Below are 16,657 nucleotides of genomic sequence, written 5' to 3'. Positions count from 1 at the left end.
CTGGCACTTGTACTGGATCAGGGCTTTCCTGTGCTGGGAGAATCGTGTCCTGGTGTTGACTGGGTGACAGTTGTTGTGACTGCCAACTGGTATAGTAGTGCAATAAGGCAATTACAATCATGTCGCAGAGTGAAAAATAATACTTTTCTAAAGTATATTAGACCTAATTCTAAGGTACTGAATAGGAATCATTTCACTGAAGTAAATTATGTTGCTTTAATTTTCATACCGCTGCAAATGAGAAAAGAATGAGGCCCAGCATTGTGGCTAGTTGTAGCTTAGAAGATTTACTGAAGAAAAAAGATTCGTGGGTAAAATTGCCATTTGGGGGGGGGAGGAAAACTGGTAAGTGTAAAATTCAAAAAAGACTTTACAACAGTATTTCAGCCCATAATCAATAGTGCTGTGACGTGTTGGCAGGAATAGCACTGAGGTGACAAAGAATCCAGAGTAAATCAAACAAACAGCATGAACTCCAACTATCAATCAAAATCCAGCCTTTTTTCATTTCATGACCAAGCAATTGCATCACTATTCAAAGGGCTTATTCTTGTGTCATATATGTTGCCTTAAGCAAATTAGCCCTGGGAACCCACTTGGGAGGAAAAAGAAAAAAAAAACCAACCAGAATTTTGTCAGAAGGTTTATCCAAAGTCAATATTTATGAAGTCGTAACAGCCCGGGAGGAATCCATGCTGTTTCAGTACCACAAGCAGTGCCATTGCTTCCGCAGTGGTTTTTAGAGTTTCACACCTCTGAATCAGCAAATAACTTCACAAAGGCAGCTAATGTGCCAGGGACTTGTCCTGACCACGTGTCTCATATTCACTGCCCAGAAGGGTCAAAGCTCATGCTCAAGAATAATTTCCTCAGTATCATCCTGTTATTCTCACACTGCTTAGAAGACTCAATTGTAGACCTCCAGTGTGGGGAGAAAAGCACAAATTTGTGATGACTGAGGAGGTGCAGAGCAAGGAGAACCAGTGTGTGGATTCTCCCCCCGCCATCTTTGTGGCGCTTAACAGAGGTGGTTATCTTGGCTGCAGAGCTTCTCTACTGGAAGCTTCTAGCCACACGCTGCCCATTGTGGCAAGCAGTGCTACATGTTTGGACTACAAGCACTGCTATTTATGCTTTCCCAGCGATAAATCCCTGTTGAGGGAGTTGAGTGTTTATAACTACTCTTCTACTCAGCATTTCCTGTCCTTTGTCTCATAGCTGCTTTTCAGCTAGAATACAGGACATTTTGAGTCTTATTCTTAGGTCTTTGCAATTATCCCTTTGCATCCAGAGGAAATAAAGATGTCTTAGGCAAAGATTGCTGGTGACTGGGCATCTGCAGTTTCTAACCTGTGAAAGACGATGAAGTCCATGATTATTTCTAAGGTCCAAGAGTTGAGTTCTTACCTCTTTTCCATGGCAGTATTAAGCATTAATAGACTTGCTGCCTAGCGCAGTGGCTTGCTTCCTGGCTGCTTGTTTCTGAACAACTTGGGCACCCTTTGCTCCCACTTACCACAGGATATCTAGTTGGTCACTAAAAGATTTCTAACCCTGCTCCAATGTTTTGGTCTAAATCTCCAGTTATTTAACAGTTGTCAATAGACCTACAGCTGTGCACGGCTATTTTCGGAAGAAGTTAGGTTTTAAACAAACACTTCAGGTCTCCCAGCTCTTGAGGCGGGCAGGCCCATTTGGAGAATGCCTCTCTGAGGGCAGGCAGACTGCACCCAATATTGTGCCAAGTCACTCTCCATTTGTAAATATTAGAATGTGTTGTAGTTACAGATGTAGTAAAAGAAAGAAGGTTTAAATTATACAGCTGAGAAACAACAAAGGAAAATAAATGTAAAACAGCACATGCTGTGTGTGCTGTAGGTCTACAGTCTTGCTATTAGATAGTAAAGATAAGAAACACAACCTAAAAAGGCCACTCAGTTGAATGGCTCTCATGTTTTCCTAAATGCATATTTTTGCTTCACCTAAATCTATGTAACCTTCTGCTTGTCTTTCATTCGTATTTCCTGCTGTGAAGAAGGTGTTTTAAAAGGAAGGCTTGAGCAGGAAACGTGTAGACAGGTTATTTGACACAAACTTTGTAATACTAGCTCTAAGGGACTAAAGATGGTGATTAGCAAAAGGCAATGGAAAAAAGTAGTGAGTATGTCCACATAAAGAAAACTGTTGAGGTATTTATATGTAGCACAGTAGTAAGAGCAAGGGATGTGGTCTATGTAGTTGTACATGATCTGGCTGGTGCTTATCCAGAACACGGAGAAGTCCTCCAGTGTGATCAAAGAGAAATATTTGGTATGGAGGAGGAAGGGGGAAGTCTTTTTTTGTTTGGCTAGAAAGTCAACTTGCTCTGCTGTGCTGTTGTGGAGTTTTCCTCAAGAGTGAGGCAGTGGTACCACAGCCCAGAGTGGCTGCAGGTCCCAGGGAAGTGCCGTTCCTGGAACTCGCCCTCACATGCAAAGTAGAATAAGCATAAAACAGGCATATTCTCCCATTTCTGTAATGTGACATATTCATTGAAAAACTTTCCATCTTCTATGCATCTCTGCTGTTGTCAGGCAAGGATCTGACAGGGACGATTGACCTCCTAGCACTGGGGAAAGGCATAGATAGGGGACATAAAATGGAGGCTTTTCTGAACACAGTTTCTGCATGTGAGCTACAAAACACTACTGTTGTTCAGGATAGCTAAGCTGCAACCGAGCTAGCTACTATTCTTTTCCTTTGGTGTCATGTACTCTTTCTAGTACTCCTGCTTAGAGAGTAACAGATCTAGGGGTGAAGAGAAAACTTGTAAAACTACACTGTCTTTCTTCCAGGCCAGCAAGCTAACTCATGTCTCCATTTTAATTTTTTTTTTCTGTTTGTTTTTGGGTTTTGCAATAGCGGGTTTCCCCCCCCTCCCGATCTTGAAATCCAATGCTTGTATAAAAGGTACTTCCCAAGGCTTAACTGTGCCACTGACCTGTGCTGGACATGTTGCAAATCTGACATTGTCTTCTATACACTAGGCAGCAGATTTCTAACTCTTTGCAATGTTGACGCCTGCCCTCACAAAGAGAAGGAAATGAAGCAGAAAGATCCTACTGCGACAATTAGTGGCTCACAGAGAAGTATTGAAACAAATAATAAGTGGCTGAAACAATTCAAGGGAGGGAAACTCTAGCTTCCTACTCCACCACAATCTGATCTTCTTTCTCAGATTCTCTCCTTCCTTATCCCAATGGGGATTTTCACACACTTTCATTCCCACTGTTAGTGCTAGGTGATTCTTTGTGACTAGCGAGCAGCAGTTCAGTCCTGCAGGGCAGACCCCTGTTCTACCCTGTTATCTGTTTGCCAGTCTTATCATTTTAGGCTGTAATCTAGTCTGAATTTTCAAAGTAGCACTAAAATGTTGTTCCCAGGCTGCTGTAACCCAAAGAATTTTAATGAAACTGACTGAAATAGATTCCTATTCTTTCACTGAGGCAGCTGGCCAAAGAACTGGTTCATGGGCAGGGAAGTCTTTCAGCTTTGGAAGTAAAAATACCAAGATACCCCTTGCATCTCAAACCTGAATCTTTGCAACTTGCGAGATGAGTGGCACTGGTGGCCATCCCTGCCCTCACATGAGGAGACAAGATGTGGCTGGATCACCATGTGCTGAACAAGTGATCAAGTAGGTTGATTCCTGTCCTCACCCAGATCTTTCTTTGCTTGGTGAGTTGACACGTCCCTCAAATGCATTATTTTCTACTGCATCTTCTGCTAGCAAAATTAAAACTTTAAACAAGCATTTTCTTTGTGGATTACTGCAGGAAAAATTACATTTAAACTCCTAGTGAACGATGTTTTCTTTCAAGCATTTGTTTTGCTCTCTATTTAAAAGCATGATGCCATTTCACAATCCCCTTCATGTCCATCTCTTAGAAAAGAACAGCCAATAGCCTGAGTATATTGGGTTTTTTTCTTAGCTAGCCACATTTGTTATGTGAGACCATGGAAGACATCAGATAACGTTGCAATATAATGAGAAGGGGAGACTCATAGCTCTGCAATTGTTTGCAACAAATTGAGTGTCAGCTGCTCTGACGCACAGATAAGGTGTGGGAAGGCCTGCTCCTCTCCCCCTCAGCAGCGGGACAACAACTTCCTCTTGCACTGTTGGGAAACCAGGATGCGTGTTCTGAACAGTTCATCTGCAAGGGGAGGAGGAGATGGAGGGATGAGAGATAGGACTCTGCATTAGCCCTTGGGAGGGAGCAATCATTCCGAAAGTCAAACAGCAAACAAGAGAGAGATTAGGGAAATTAGAGCAAAGGCAGCAAAAGAGACAGGAAGGGAAAACAGTGACAAGTGTACGTTCCTTGGCTTTTCAGAAGGCCTCCTTGTGGTCTCTGCTTCAAGGTACCAAGGCTCTAACTCTTCTGATGCTATTAGCCCCCGGCTGAACCAGCCTTTGGGACCTCCAGGGCGGAGGCTAATGCTGTTCAGCTTCCCTTAAGGCAGAAGCAAGTCCTCCTCCCCCTGAGGGCTGATAGAGTTAGGGAGCTAATTTTCAGGCTGGTACAGGTTAAGTAATCTTTCCCCAACATCAGGAGTTAGGAACTGTCTCAAGCAGAGCAATCCCACCATGTTGGCTAAATACATTAATTAATTTATTAATACCTAACTACTTAGGTCTTTGCTCTTGAAAATAAACTTGTCTCTAGTCCACCTGGCTAGAGTTGTGTCTCTCCCAGAAGCAAACAGTAGTTGTGTAATTGGCAGAGTAGATGAAGTAGAACATCTACTCTGTAGTAGAGATTAGAACTAAAACACTGTAATCTGGCAGAGCTATTCTTGCCCACATGCAACCTGGCTTAGCAATTAGTCACTCATTTATGTACTTCATTAGATCATGGCCAGAGTAGCACAGCATTTGCTTCCTGTTAGACTGTCTACCACTGCCAAACAGGCTTCAGTCTAGCTTCTGGAGCACAGATACAGTTTTACGTGATACCAAACCACAGCATAACTCAGGAGGGACTGGAGGCATTTTCGCTAGATTAAATCTGTGGTTTCCAAACCCATTTACTTACTACAAGTGAGACCTTGATCTCTTGGAGGTAGCATAGCTACCCTTCTCTTAGCATTATAATGCAGCCTTTCTTTGCCTGTGAGAAATCTTTAACATACAGCTGTATACAGCTGTCTTTTTACAACCAAGATCTGCTGTGGTGCCCACAAGGCGTCTGAAACTGCTTGGGAGTGCTATGCTGTGGCGATTGCCTGGTGAACATACAGGAAAAAGTAAGTTTTCTGCAGTAGATCTTTTGCTTAGAGCCTGTTGCTATACATGGGTTTGGGAATGGAGTAGTTTTTTTGGTGCAATGAACAGTACAGTCAACACATCATCTTTTACTGGTTCGGCTGGGTTCAAGTGTAATCGAGCCCAAAATGTTGCTAAGAAAAAACAACCTGTTTTGCTGTGCTTTAAAGCAAATGAGTTCACCTGGTTGGGTCAGTTCCAGCACAAGAATAATAGTTTGTTGTTGTTTTTTTTTTTAAAGCATAAAACTAAATGTTGCAATGAACCGTTGCCAGTGACTATCCGGTTCTAAGGTTTAGAGCTCATGCTGGACACTTTATTGCACTGTTCAATAAAAATGCCCTTAGGGATCTTAGGTCCAGTACACTTAATATAAAGCAGGAACAGAGAAACAAATCCAATTTTTTCCTCAGATGCTGACTCAAAAGTTATCAAGAAAAGATCCGCCTCGTATATGCTCGTCTGCTGTTTGCTTTTCACAGTGCCAGTGTATCACTGTTACTGGCTTGGTTTCAAATCTCAGACTTTTGGGCAAATACTGGCAGGAATCACACATTATCTTCTAGTTGTGAGTATTTTTGCTAGAAGCAGATGGTCTTTCATCCAGCCAGCAAGTAGGAAGGTGGCAGTTGTCTCTCTCACGTTTTCTAGTAGTGTCTGAGGGCAGCAGCGTGGGGTGCGTCAGCGCCCTCGTTGCAAACAGTGTAAGGCTGTAGGAACTGAAAAATTATGGAGCGTAGTACGTTATATATACTATAAACGTGCAGAATGGCTCTATTAGTGGAGGCCGTCCTCTGCCGCCCGGGGGAAGTCCCGCGGCCTGTGCAGCCCCGGCAGTCGGCACCTGTCCCGGGCGCTCGCTGCGGGGGTGCCGGCCAGCCCGGCGATACCGGCCGGTGGCGCCTGGCCGGGCCGGGTTGCTTCCCTGACATCTTCTAAATGCCGTCGTTACCGCGTGTGGACGGACACGGGTGGGCGCGGGCGGGAGCGCAGGTGCTACCGCGCCGGTATCCTCGCAAGGCATGCAAGGAGCACCTGCACTCCCTGCCCCTCGCTCCCGCCCGCGCGCCGGAGGGAGGCGGGGGGCGCGGGGGGCGGCGGCGGGTCCCCCGCGCCCCTAAGGGCCACAGGCGCCGTCGCACCCCCCGCCATACGCCGCCTTCCCGCCCGCACGTCCGCGCACCGGCGCCGCGGGAAGGTGCGGTTCCCCTCCGCCTCCCCCCGCGACCCCCTTCAGGCGGCGGCCGACCTCCGCCTCGTCGGCTTGCCCGAGCCCGGGGGGGACAGTGGGGCTGAATGTTGTAGTGCCGGCCCGGCGGGCGGCCCGCCCGGGGTAGGGAGAGCGGGCCGGGGCGGCTGCGCGCCTCGCCCGGGCGCGCCCCGGCCGGCTCCGCGGGGCGCCGCTGGGCGGCGCGGCCGCCAGGTGGCAGCAGGCGCGGGCAGCGCGCCGCCGTTCCCGTTGCGCGGGAGGCAGGCGGGAGCGAGGGGAGAGGCTGTCCCTCAGCCCCGGAGCCGCCGGGAACCTGCCTCGGGTCCTGCGGGGCGCCCTGCAGCCGCGCTCCGGCATTCCCGGCGGAGGGGGCGCCGCCTCCCATGCGCCGGAGGCCGTGCGGGTGTCAGCCCTTTCGGCCTCGCCGCACGGAGAGCGCCTCGTCGTGGGGCGACCGGACGGGACGTGCGCCGCGAGGGACGCCGGCACGGAGCGGCGCGGCGCGGTGAGGCAAGGCCCGGCCGCCCCCGCGGCGGCAGCGCCCTGAGGAGGGAGCCCCGCGCCAGGTGGGCGGCGAGCGGTCGGCCGGGCTCGGCGCCTTGCCGGGGGGAGCGGGCGGCGGTGCCGGTGCGGCTGGGGTGTGCGGGCAGTGCACCGGGGCGGCTGGGGCTCGGGGCGGCTCGGAGACCGGCCTCTGGGGATGGCTGGAGCTGCGAGGCCGCGGTGAGGGCTGCTTTAGTCTGGGTTTGCGTTCAAAGCCGTGGCCCGAGGAGCTTTCGCTCTCGCCTGGCTGCGAGAGAGCTTTCTGGTCTGCTCTGCGAGATTCCTGCGCCTCGTGTTTTTGCCTGGTTTTGGCTGTGTAAGTAGCCATTTCAAAGCTGCCTTCCTTCCACGCTCGGTTTCCAGGGGCTGCATCCAGAGGGTGTGTAAGGAGCTGCTTCGTTTTGCCTCGGTGTCCCACCAGAAGCAGTAACTGCACGTAGTCTGAGCTGAATCCAGCAGTTTGTATGAGAGAGTAAAAGAAGTGAATAGCTTTCCTCCGAAGAATGCGTGTCGCAATTGTTCTTGTTTTGGGCCAGATCTTTTGGTCTATCTGAGCACAGCGTGCAAGGCATGAAGTGCGTTTGGTATTTCTCTTCACGCTCTCCTGCTTCTGGCTTTGTTATGCTCTCTCCTGTGCTTAAATTCTAGCAACACCTGAGCTGTTCGTGTTCAGTTGTCAGGCTACAGGGGCACATGCAGTAGCAGAGGGGAATCTCAGAATACCTTTTCTCCTCTAGCTATAGCTTTACATTTTTTCAGCTGTCAGTGTGTCCACACTTGTGTGTTTAATAGCCCTTGACACACTTGCCATTAATTCGTCCAAATGTTTTTTTTGTGCTAGAAGCATGAATGGTTTAGAAAACCTGGCAGCAATGAGTTCCACAGGTTAATATGTTGTGTGGAAAAATTACTTCCTTTTGCTTCTTTTAAATCTACTGCCTGATACTGTTCAGTCCTTATAAAATGAATTATACTTGTTCTCTACTTGCTATCTTTGTGCTATTTCAGGACTGTATTCTTTTGTTATCTGTCGTCCTCAGCTATCCTTTATTTCCAGGTAAAGAATTCTTAGCTTTTTAGTCACTTCTTGTATGGGAGTTCTTCCATATCTCTTGCCAGTGTCATCACCTCTTCCTGTATTTTTTTCAGTCTTTTATATTTTTTTAATCAAGGGGTCAGCAAAACTAAGAGTTATATTCAAGGTATCAGTACAGCATGGGTTACGTAGCGGCATGATGATGTCTGCTAGCAAAGATGACAGATTTAAGTTGGTGCATCAATGATGTGAATAGCCAACAAAAGTAACAGAAATATTTGTAACTCACTGTGTGGCCCTCTGTTGATGAATCAGTGTGGTTTATTTTTTTAATTAGAAACGGCTGTCTAAGTAACTAGTTGTTAGTAGCTCAATACAAGGGTATAATGCCATGGATGAAATAGTCGCTTAATGGGCTCTTAATATTCTGTCAGTCTGCTGTGCATGTTTCTCCTGTCTTCTGTGGCAGGAGCAGGAACTGAAAATAGCCCAAATTTGTCTGAGTTTAGTGCTGTTTGTGGAACTGCAAATGCACTCTTACCAACTTGATGTATCAAGCTGTAGCTTGCCAACTCGGACTTCTTTCTGGTGTAAAACTAGTAGTAATCTCCTGGTTGATGTGATTTCCACCCATCAGGGGTTTAAAATGAAACTTGATACCGCTGAAATTCATTAGACAGCTGTGATTCGTGATGCTTTCTTTTCCATCACCTCTCTCCCAGGGAATCTAGTGGGACAATGGAGTTAAGCAGACTAGGAGGAGAGACTGCCTTTCAAGGAGAAAAAAGTGCTGTAAAATGAGGATTTTTAGCAAAGTTAGAAATAAGAGGTAAGCTGGTTTGGGTTATCATATAGAGGCCTTCAAAGCGAGTGTAGGTAGGAAACGCAGATTATTTGTCATAATTGTGCCCTGACCATAGCTTGTCAGGTTTTATTTAGGAGCAGGTCTAATCCCAGGTCTTGCTGATGATGACTCTAATCTGAAACAGCTCCATTGGAATTGAAGGAGCAACTTCTGATTCGTGACTCTAAGTCTCAGAAGCACTTGGAGGTGTCGCATGGTGCAAGATTTCCGTCTTTTCACACTTCATACAACAGGTTCATTCAGAGCTCCAGCAGATTTAATTGCAGAAAATTAATTAGGTTGCTGTTAGGCAGTGATGAGTCTTATGATCACAGTACAAAACCTTTGCTTTTGCTGTAGAACAAACTGAATAACTGTGCTAGGCAAACATGCATTAAACGGAGCCTGAAAGCAAAACAAAAATTAACAGAATCATCTTGAAGACTTATATTGGCTTGAGTGTGTGATTCTGTGCAGACGATGACAGCAGAGAAGCTGGTTTTCCGCATAGTAGTCTCAATTCTCTGTGATGTGACATCAGATGTGTGCTATTCAGACCATTCACAGTGGCAGTTGTACTGAAAATGGAGGTGAAGAAGTGCCGGTCAGACACTTAGTAGTGATACTTCGTTTGGATTTTTTTTACTTTAAAACTCAGGTTTATCATCTACAGTTAAGTGCAGTCAGTGTAGAGACTCCTATGGGCTTTGAGTTGTTCTGTTAGACAAAATTAAGGTTTGAATGGTTAAGCACTTAAAAACCCGGGAAACTCCAAAGTCAACCATGCATAAGCAATTTTAACTGTGTCCCCCGTAGTGTTGTATTATCATAACAGGCTTCAGTTTTAGAAGGTTGTTATTTTTTTGCAAGTAGGAAAAAATTAAGAGCAGAAAACTTACTGTATCAGACTAACTTCTTAAATAGTTTGGACATTGGTAGTATCACTTCTACCACTGTAGATAGGCAAAGCATTTTGTAGCTTTTAATTGTGAAACGCTTCCGATGGTCATAGTGCTAGCTGGAGAACGTATTCTATGAAAAGTCTTGTTCCCTTAAGTAGGCACATACACAGTTCGGTTTTTAGTTCTTTTGTTTTCAGAAAGCAGCTTAACCTGATATAAATGCAGTTTGGAGGATGAATCAGGTAGTTGTAAAGCTAATTCAGTTATGAATATATGTGGTTTAAATATGTGATCAATGGACATGATTGCATTGTTAATCTATAGTAGATTAAGTAAGAGTGGATTATTGTGTGTTTTGCATTTAGATAATTTCTCTTGTATTCAGGATAGTACATTACACTAGAAAATTCTGTTTATGTGTATTAGATTTTTAGGGAGAATGCACAGTCTAGTACTTCATTTAGAAGACTAATTAGAGAGATGTTAAGCAGATATAAATAAAAAACTGATTAACAGAGCGATCTGATGGGCACTGAATTTGGCCTCATATCTGACTGTATAAAGGGAGCGTAGCTGAAACTGTGTGCTTCTGTGTTGCCTGATTATTTTTTTGTTTTGTTCTTTGTGTTAATTGACAATAACAGATAAAAATTCTGTAATTTAAAACAACTGTTACCTTCTCCTGGAATGTTCTGTCCCACCCATTTTTCTCTTGGGGACTTACAAGTGTCATGTCACACATTGAATTTGTGTAGCTTCTCCCTGTGGGGTTATGGCATTCCCAGAGATGGGTCACTGTTCATAACTTTGGTTGCTGTTAAACTATCAGCACTTGTCAACACCATCTATAGACATCCGCTACATATTTTTTAAATGGTAGTACCAAGCGTTAAATGTGGGGCTTCTTGGCAGGAACTGTTCTTGCAGTAGAAATATTCCAATGTTGATACAATCTCAATATGATCCTTGTGAGAGAAAGTAGCCTTATCTGTTGGTTAGGTGAGATATGTGTGAGTTGCTGGAATGTGGGCTTCTGTTTTCAGCACTACCATCGACCTGCTGTGTGCTGCTGATCAAGTCTTACTGGCATCTTGCTCCATTTCCTTTATCTCTGAACAAGGTATGATAATTACAGGATATTGGCCAACTGTTAAATTTCCTGAAGATAATTTGCATGCAAAGTCCTTTATGCTTAAAAAAAAAAGCACTGGAATAAAAATATCTGTTGTATATGAACAAATTATGTAGTATGTGCCTCATAGGTTTATTACTGTGTTTCTTCAGATCATAGCTTAAGGACTTGCTTGTTGGCTATTTCACATGAGTCCTGTGCTGCTGCTACTTGGCATCCCACTTCGGTATTTATTTTGGTCCTGGTTTTGGAATTTCCCTTCACAGGAAGATTCCATACTCCTTATATGGAAAAATTTATTTTAAAAAATGACTTTTTTTCCATCGGTTCTGTAGATTCTTTTCTTAGTAAGTGCAAGAGCCACTATCTCTTTTCTTTAAAGCTCTGATCTAAGGGCCAATAAAGTAAAGGAAAAGGTTAGCAGTAACTTCAGTGGCTTTCGGATCAAGGCATTCCCATGTGATGTGCTCTTGTCATTGGAAAGAATGGCCACTGGTTTCAGCCATGAAATCTTAGTGGCATTTTAAACCATCGTTTCAGTATTTCTTTAAAGCCTATCTGTTGATATGCTTGCATTCACGTGTAAGGAACTACTGAGTATCTCCTGGTTTTACAAGCAGGCAGTGCTCTTTATTTCTCCACTGGGACTAGCGCTGTGTCTGAACTGTGGTAAAGCTCATTCTCTGCTCGTAGACTGACTTGAATGGTAACATGAATGCAACCGTTCTCAGGCATTGGCTCACATTCCTCATTTGCATTAATCAGTTGGTGTTAAACATGAAAATTTTCAAGTGTTGATATGACTGCAATCTTGGAGTTCAGCCCTGCCTAAAGTGTGGAGCCTTCCTTTCCTCAAACATTTTTCCATATCGTCACTTCAGCACAACTGTCTGTGAAACAGAAATCAAAATGAAGTTCTGTTTCACCAGGAACAGGGAATGCCCTACAACATAAGAATTGTGAATTTTGACAAACACAGGATCAAATCGACAAGTTATAATGTACTTATAAAAGGAGCAAGGAGGGAGGCTTTATCAGCACAGGTATATTTAATGTCTTCATCTGATTTGTGGAAAGAAATGGCTAAGCTTCAGAGATCTGGAAATAAATTTCACTCATCAGGTGGTGACATTTAGCAGTGTCAGAAGCTACATTTGTGGTCCAATGGCAGTTCGTTAGTGTGCAGTACTACCTCATGGAGCTTTAGGAATCAGGAGGTAGGTCTGCCCCAGAATCATTAGATTGGCTTACAAATCGTGAAATGCTAAAATGAGTATATCTGACTTCAAGTTTTTTGAGCCCTTAGAGTTTGCAGCCTTTTCTTTGACAGTATGAGAGCTAGTAATTTGTTCTTTTAACGGGCGTTATGCTTGTGGTATAGTCAGTTCCTGGAACTGGGGCCTTTGGGAGACTCCCTGGGTACCAAAAAAATGATGTTTAAATTACAGGACTTGGTAGATGAAATTCAACCCTTTGCAGAGGATCCGCTTGTTCATAACTGTGATCCTGTATTCCCCTTCCTTTAAGATTGCTATAAACTCACAAGTTATACATAGCTATATGTGATTAAGTGTAGAGAGAAATACAGTTCTTCAGAAGGCTACCTTTTTTACTGCATTTTTGTTGATTTCACTTTGCTTGCTTAATTGTGCTTTTTTCCTAACCCCAAACTTAAAATATTACAATAAGTAAGAGATGAATACTCCCTTTTTGTTAAATTCAAGGGATAACTGTTGTGACAACGCAAGTTTCAACTTCTGAACTTTTTTTATCTGTGTCTGAGGGTTGTATTGCCCTCTTCTTGTATAGGAATGAAGTTTAGCAGAGAAACCTGGTAGTGGGTGGAATCTTTCCAAATTTGTCTCTGTCAGTGTAGAAGCAGGGCTCATGTGACACCTTGGACCTTGCTTGCCCAAGAGGTGGGGCAAGGTCTGTCCTTTGTGACTGCATGGCCTAGTGAGATAAAAGAACAGGAGGAGAAGGCTGCCCAAAGTTAAATGTTTGTTGCGAGCCTAAGGATACTGTCCCTAACATTGTATAGAAGTAGTGTGGTTTCTGCTCGTTGCCTTCTGTGTGAATCATGATACCCAAGTTGGAATGTGTTTTCTCTGCTCTTGTTTTGGGAAGAGGATGGGTAAAGAAGCCCTTTTTAAAAGCCCTTCTTCATGAAAGCTGCTTCTTGGTGAAAAACATTTGTTGTGCCTGGCCTTGCTGGATCAGCACTTGGATATGTGTGAGCATGGAATACTACTCCCCCAGGAGAAAAACGTCACTTAGATACTCGAATATCCTATGACTAAAATGTGTAATCCTGAGTCAAGCGGATTCCCCTGATACTCCATTTGGATTAGCTGGAGAGAAGTGCATGGAAGGACAAACCTATCTCTAAATGGCAAATTCAGCGAAACTGTTGACAATAATCTGAGAGTAAATGTTAACTTGGAAAGTTTTCAGATGTCTTGTATTTTTTTCCATGGTAAAGGTGATTGCTGTAGTTCTGGCTTGGTAACATCAGGCTGCTATTAGTCGGTTGTATATTATACTTGTATTTTTGTTTGGTTATTTTTATCTAAAACATGTAGTTTCTACGAAAGTAAAAAGAAGACATGATTTTGCTTATCAGATTGGCAAAGAGAAGCAAAAGCCTGTCCAATCCCACCCTGCATAATTACAATAAAATGACATCCCATGACACAAGCTGCCCAAAAGGGTGATAAATTATATGGAATGGATGCAATTACTTAATCTGGCAGCAATGAAAGCTCTGTCTCATTTTCCTGTAGTTCCATGGAGCTACATTCACTGGGGAAGTGAGTGTGGAACAGTGGGCAAACCTCCTTGCAGATCTTCAGGGTCTGTATGTGGAATTTAAGCACTTAACTAGAACAGCATAAGAATAAGGATTTAAAAGAATAGAGTGTGTTAACCATTAACTGTTAGTATTGTTCAGCTTTGACGGCCCAGGAAATACTGTTCTTGTGTTGAAACATGGGGGTTAAGGCAGGATGTCAGTTTGTTTTTTTTTTTGGTAGTGATACACAGCCATTAAAAATGTAACTTCCTATAGTCCTTTACTTCTTCAGACATTGCTTGTACTTGTTAATACATACTGTACATCAAAAAGACTGTCTCTTTTTTCTTTCTTTCTTTTTTTTTTTTTCCTCTTCACAGTTCAGGGGTTTGCTCACATTGGCATTAAGGAGTTTGGAGTACTTTTGTTGCTTCTCATAGGAATGTTTACAATTTTGCAGGATCAGGTTCAGATTTATTACTTGGGCACTGACAATGCTGCTGTGATTAATCAGTTGTCATAAAGCTGTCCCTTCTGCCTGTATTTGTTGCTGGCCAAATTCATCACACCAGGGCTGAATGCAGAGTGGTAGTTTGTGAGCGTGTTTAATAATAATTACTAATTATTTTATACAAGAAAAAAATCCCTATGCAGTTTTGAATTATGAGGGCATGAAAGGACTAAAATGTCTTTGCTGCTTTCGTACTGTTAGAATTGGACAGAAACTGATCTGACTTCTTTTGAACTATTCTGCTTGTGATTAAATTGTGATTTTTCTACTGCTTTGAAATGGAAGAGGGAGAGAAACTGTTTCCAAATGTAGCTTGCTGGCAATTGAGGGTTCAGAAAGGTAGGATTTGTTTGTTTCTGCTTTTTGTTTTGCTGTTTCCCTAAAGTTATGTTAGAAGGGCTTTTCAAAACTCTAGGCTTTTCAAAATTCCTCTTTACTCAGACCATACAGATTTTATGCTTAACCAGGAAACACAGTGTCAAGCAGTGCCCAAAGAGTGATTACATTTGAGTTGCATTCCTTTCAGCAAGTCTTCACCTCTCTCCAACAGTGAGTACTCAAGTAGAAGATTGCAAGTCACTGTATAAAAACCCTACTTTTCTGACTTTAAGCAGTATGCACAACAGCAGTAGACTCTGATTTAAAAAAAACCAAACATACAAAACTTGGTCACGTTTTTTTAAAGATTACCACTGATCTTGCATGCTCTGCCTGTGGCATAGGGACTATTTAAAGCAGCAACTGAAGTCCACAGTGTTGGAGGAGCTACTTGGTTTTCTTTGCCAGCAATTTGTAATTGGCTGTTCTTGTTGTCCTGCAAATTCAAGAAGTCTCTCATTGACATTTTAAGTCCCCATTTTTCAGTTTGTAGACACATGGATATTTTGCCTGAAGCATTAAGTGATGTCAGGTGAAGGTCAGAGCACTATAATAACCTGCCCTCAAGCACAAATAAATTCAGGCTCTACTGCCAAGAGATGACCTTTGATTTCTTTTTACCTGATGCAGTAAGGGCCCTATTCTGAATTCTTCACTCTCACTTCACTTAAGCAAAGTCCCAGCCACTTGAATAGGTTTGCTTGAGCAAGAATGGTTATAAAAGTTCCCTAAGCATGGTATGATGATGGCAGAGGTTTCTGCATTGTAGATAATTTTGATAAACTGAATTAGGTTCGGCATTTATTGTGGTCAGAAAAGAGAAGTGAAAGGTGAGAGTGGATTTTATTGTGACTTGCATGGCCACCAGCTTTGAAACTACTACTACTAAGTACTGTTTCTAAGCTACATCTGAGCAACAGAGATAGTGAGCAAAGATGCTTAAGTGTTAAAGCATTTGTTATATATAGGCAGAAAATAATACTTTAATCTGAAGTCTTTATTGATTTTAGATACAGCCAGAAGGCTGTATATGCTGTCAGCAGGTAGACCTGTAGTGTGGTAGTCACGCTTTCCTGCTCTTGGTATCCTCCTAATGCAGGTATGCTGTTGAGCTGTGAGGTGCAGGGTCCCTCAAAACGAAGTGTAATAGTTTTGCCCAAACTGCTGTGTTGCAAGATGGGATTGTGAATAGGCTAGCTCATCCTGAATAAAGTAGCGTATGGCTAAATGGGGAGGCAGGATACAGTCACCTTTTTACTATGATGTGACTAACTGTACTGCTGGTTTCCACTGTTTTGTTAAAAAGGGGATTTCCATTAACCTGCCTTTCTTTGCAAGCCCATGCAGAAGTTGTAGAGAAGTATGGTATTTCTTACTGTTTTTTCTCTTCAACTCTTCTGGCTTTTGCAGATACTAGAGTGGGTACTTGTATGCATCAGCTCCAGTGAATGACTTTGCAAGTAGCAAAGTCAGTTTGGTTCTTTCAAAGTCAGATTATATAGTCAAGTCTTAGACCTACTGTCAGGCAAACCTCTCTTGAAAGCAGTAGCAGGTTTACTTATAGGCTGAGAAAAACTCAAGACTAGAACCTGACCTGGAAAGGATGACTGGAAGTCAAAAAGGAATAGAGTCTTCCTGACTCATTAGTTTATTTTTTTTGCATAGCGCTATTAGCAAGGGGGACAAGGGTTGGTGATTCTGTGAGGTTAGTATCTTTTATCTGTCAACCATAAACTCATTCTTCACAGGCCACTGGACGGCATCTACCAAACTATATATTTCCTAATAGGGAGATTTTAATCTGCAGCGAGTGAAATGTTTCAACTTTGCTGCTCAGTGATTGATAGCCTGAGATTCCTTGAATGTATGATCATCTTCATGGTATTGTGTCAAGGACTGATATCTCCTGTAGGAGTGTAACAGTTTATGCAGTTTACATTAAATGGACTGAAATACTGTTGTCTAGACCACCAGAGCACATGAGGCATAGCAGCAAGACAAG

The 16,657-nt window shown here is 43.4% G+C and overlaps 1 protein-coding gene across 1 annotated transcript in view; it reads left to right on the top strand.

Moving 5' to 3' along the window:
- Window positions 1-7,024: 7,024 nt before the first annotated feature.
- Window positions 7,025-16,657, top strand: part of THSD4 (thrombospondin type 1 domain containing 4) — a 332,056-nt gene continuing 322,423 nt past the window's right edge. The window contains exon 1 of the mRNA XM_076348305.1: window positions 7,025-7,084. The gene's annotated coding sequence lies outside the window, so the exon portion shown is untranslated. The remainder of the gene's footprint in view (window positions 7,085-16,657) is intronic.

This window comes from Aptenodytes patagonicus, chromosome 10 (assembly GCF_965638725.1).
Source record: "Aptenodytes patagonicus chromosome 10, bAptPat1.pri.cur, whole genome shotgun sequence".
Lineage (NCBI taxonomy): Eukaryota > Metazoa > Chordata > Aves > Sphenisciformes > Spheniscidae > Aptenodytes > Aptenodytes patagonicus.
Note: the sequence above shows the minus strand (reverse complement) of the source record. Positions and strands in the feature narration are given on the sequence as shown.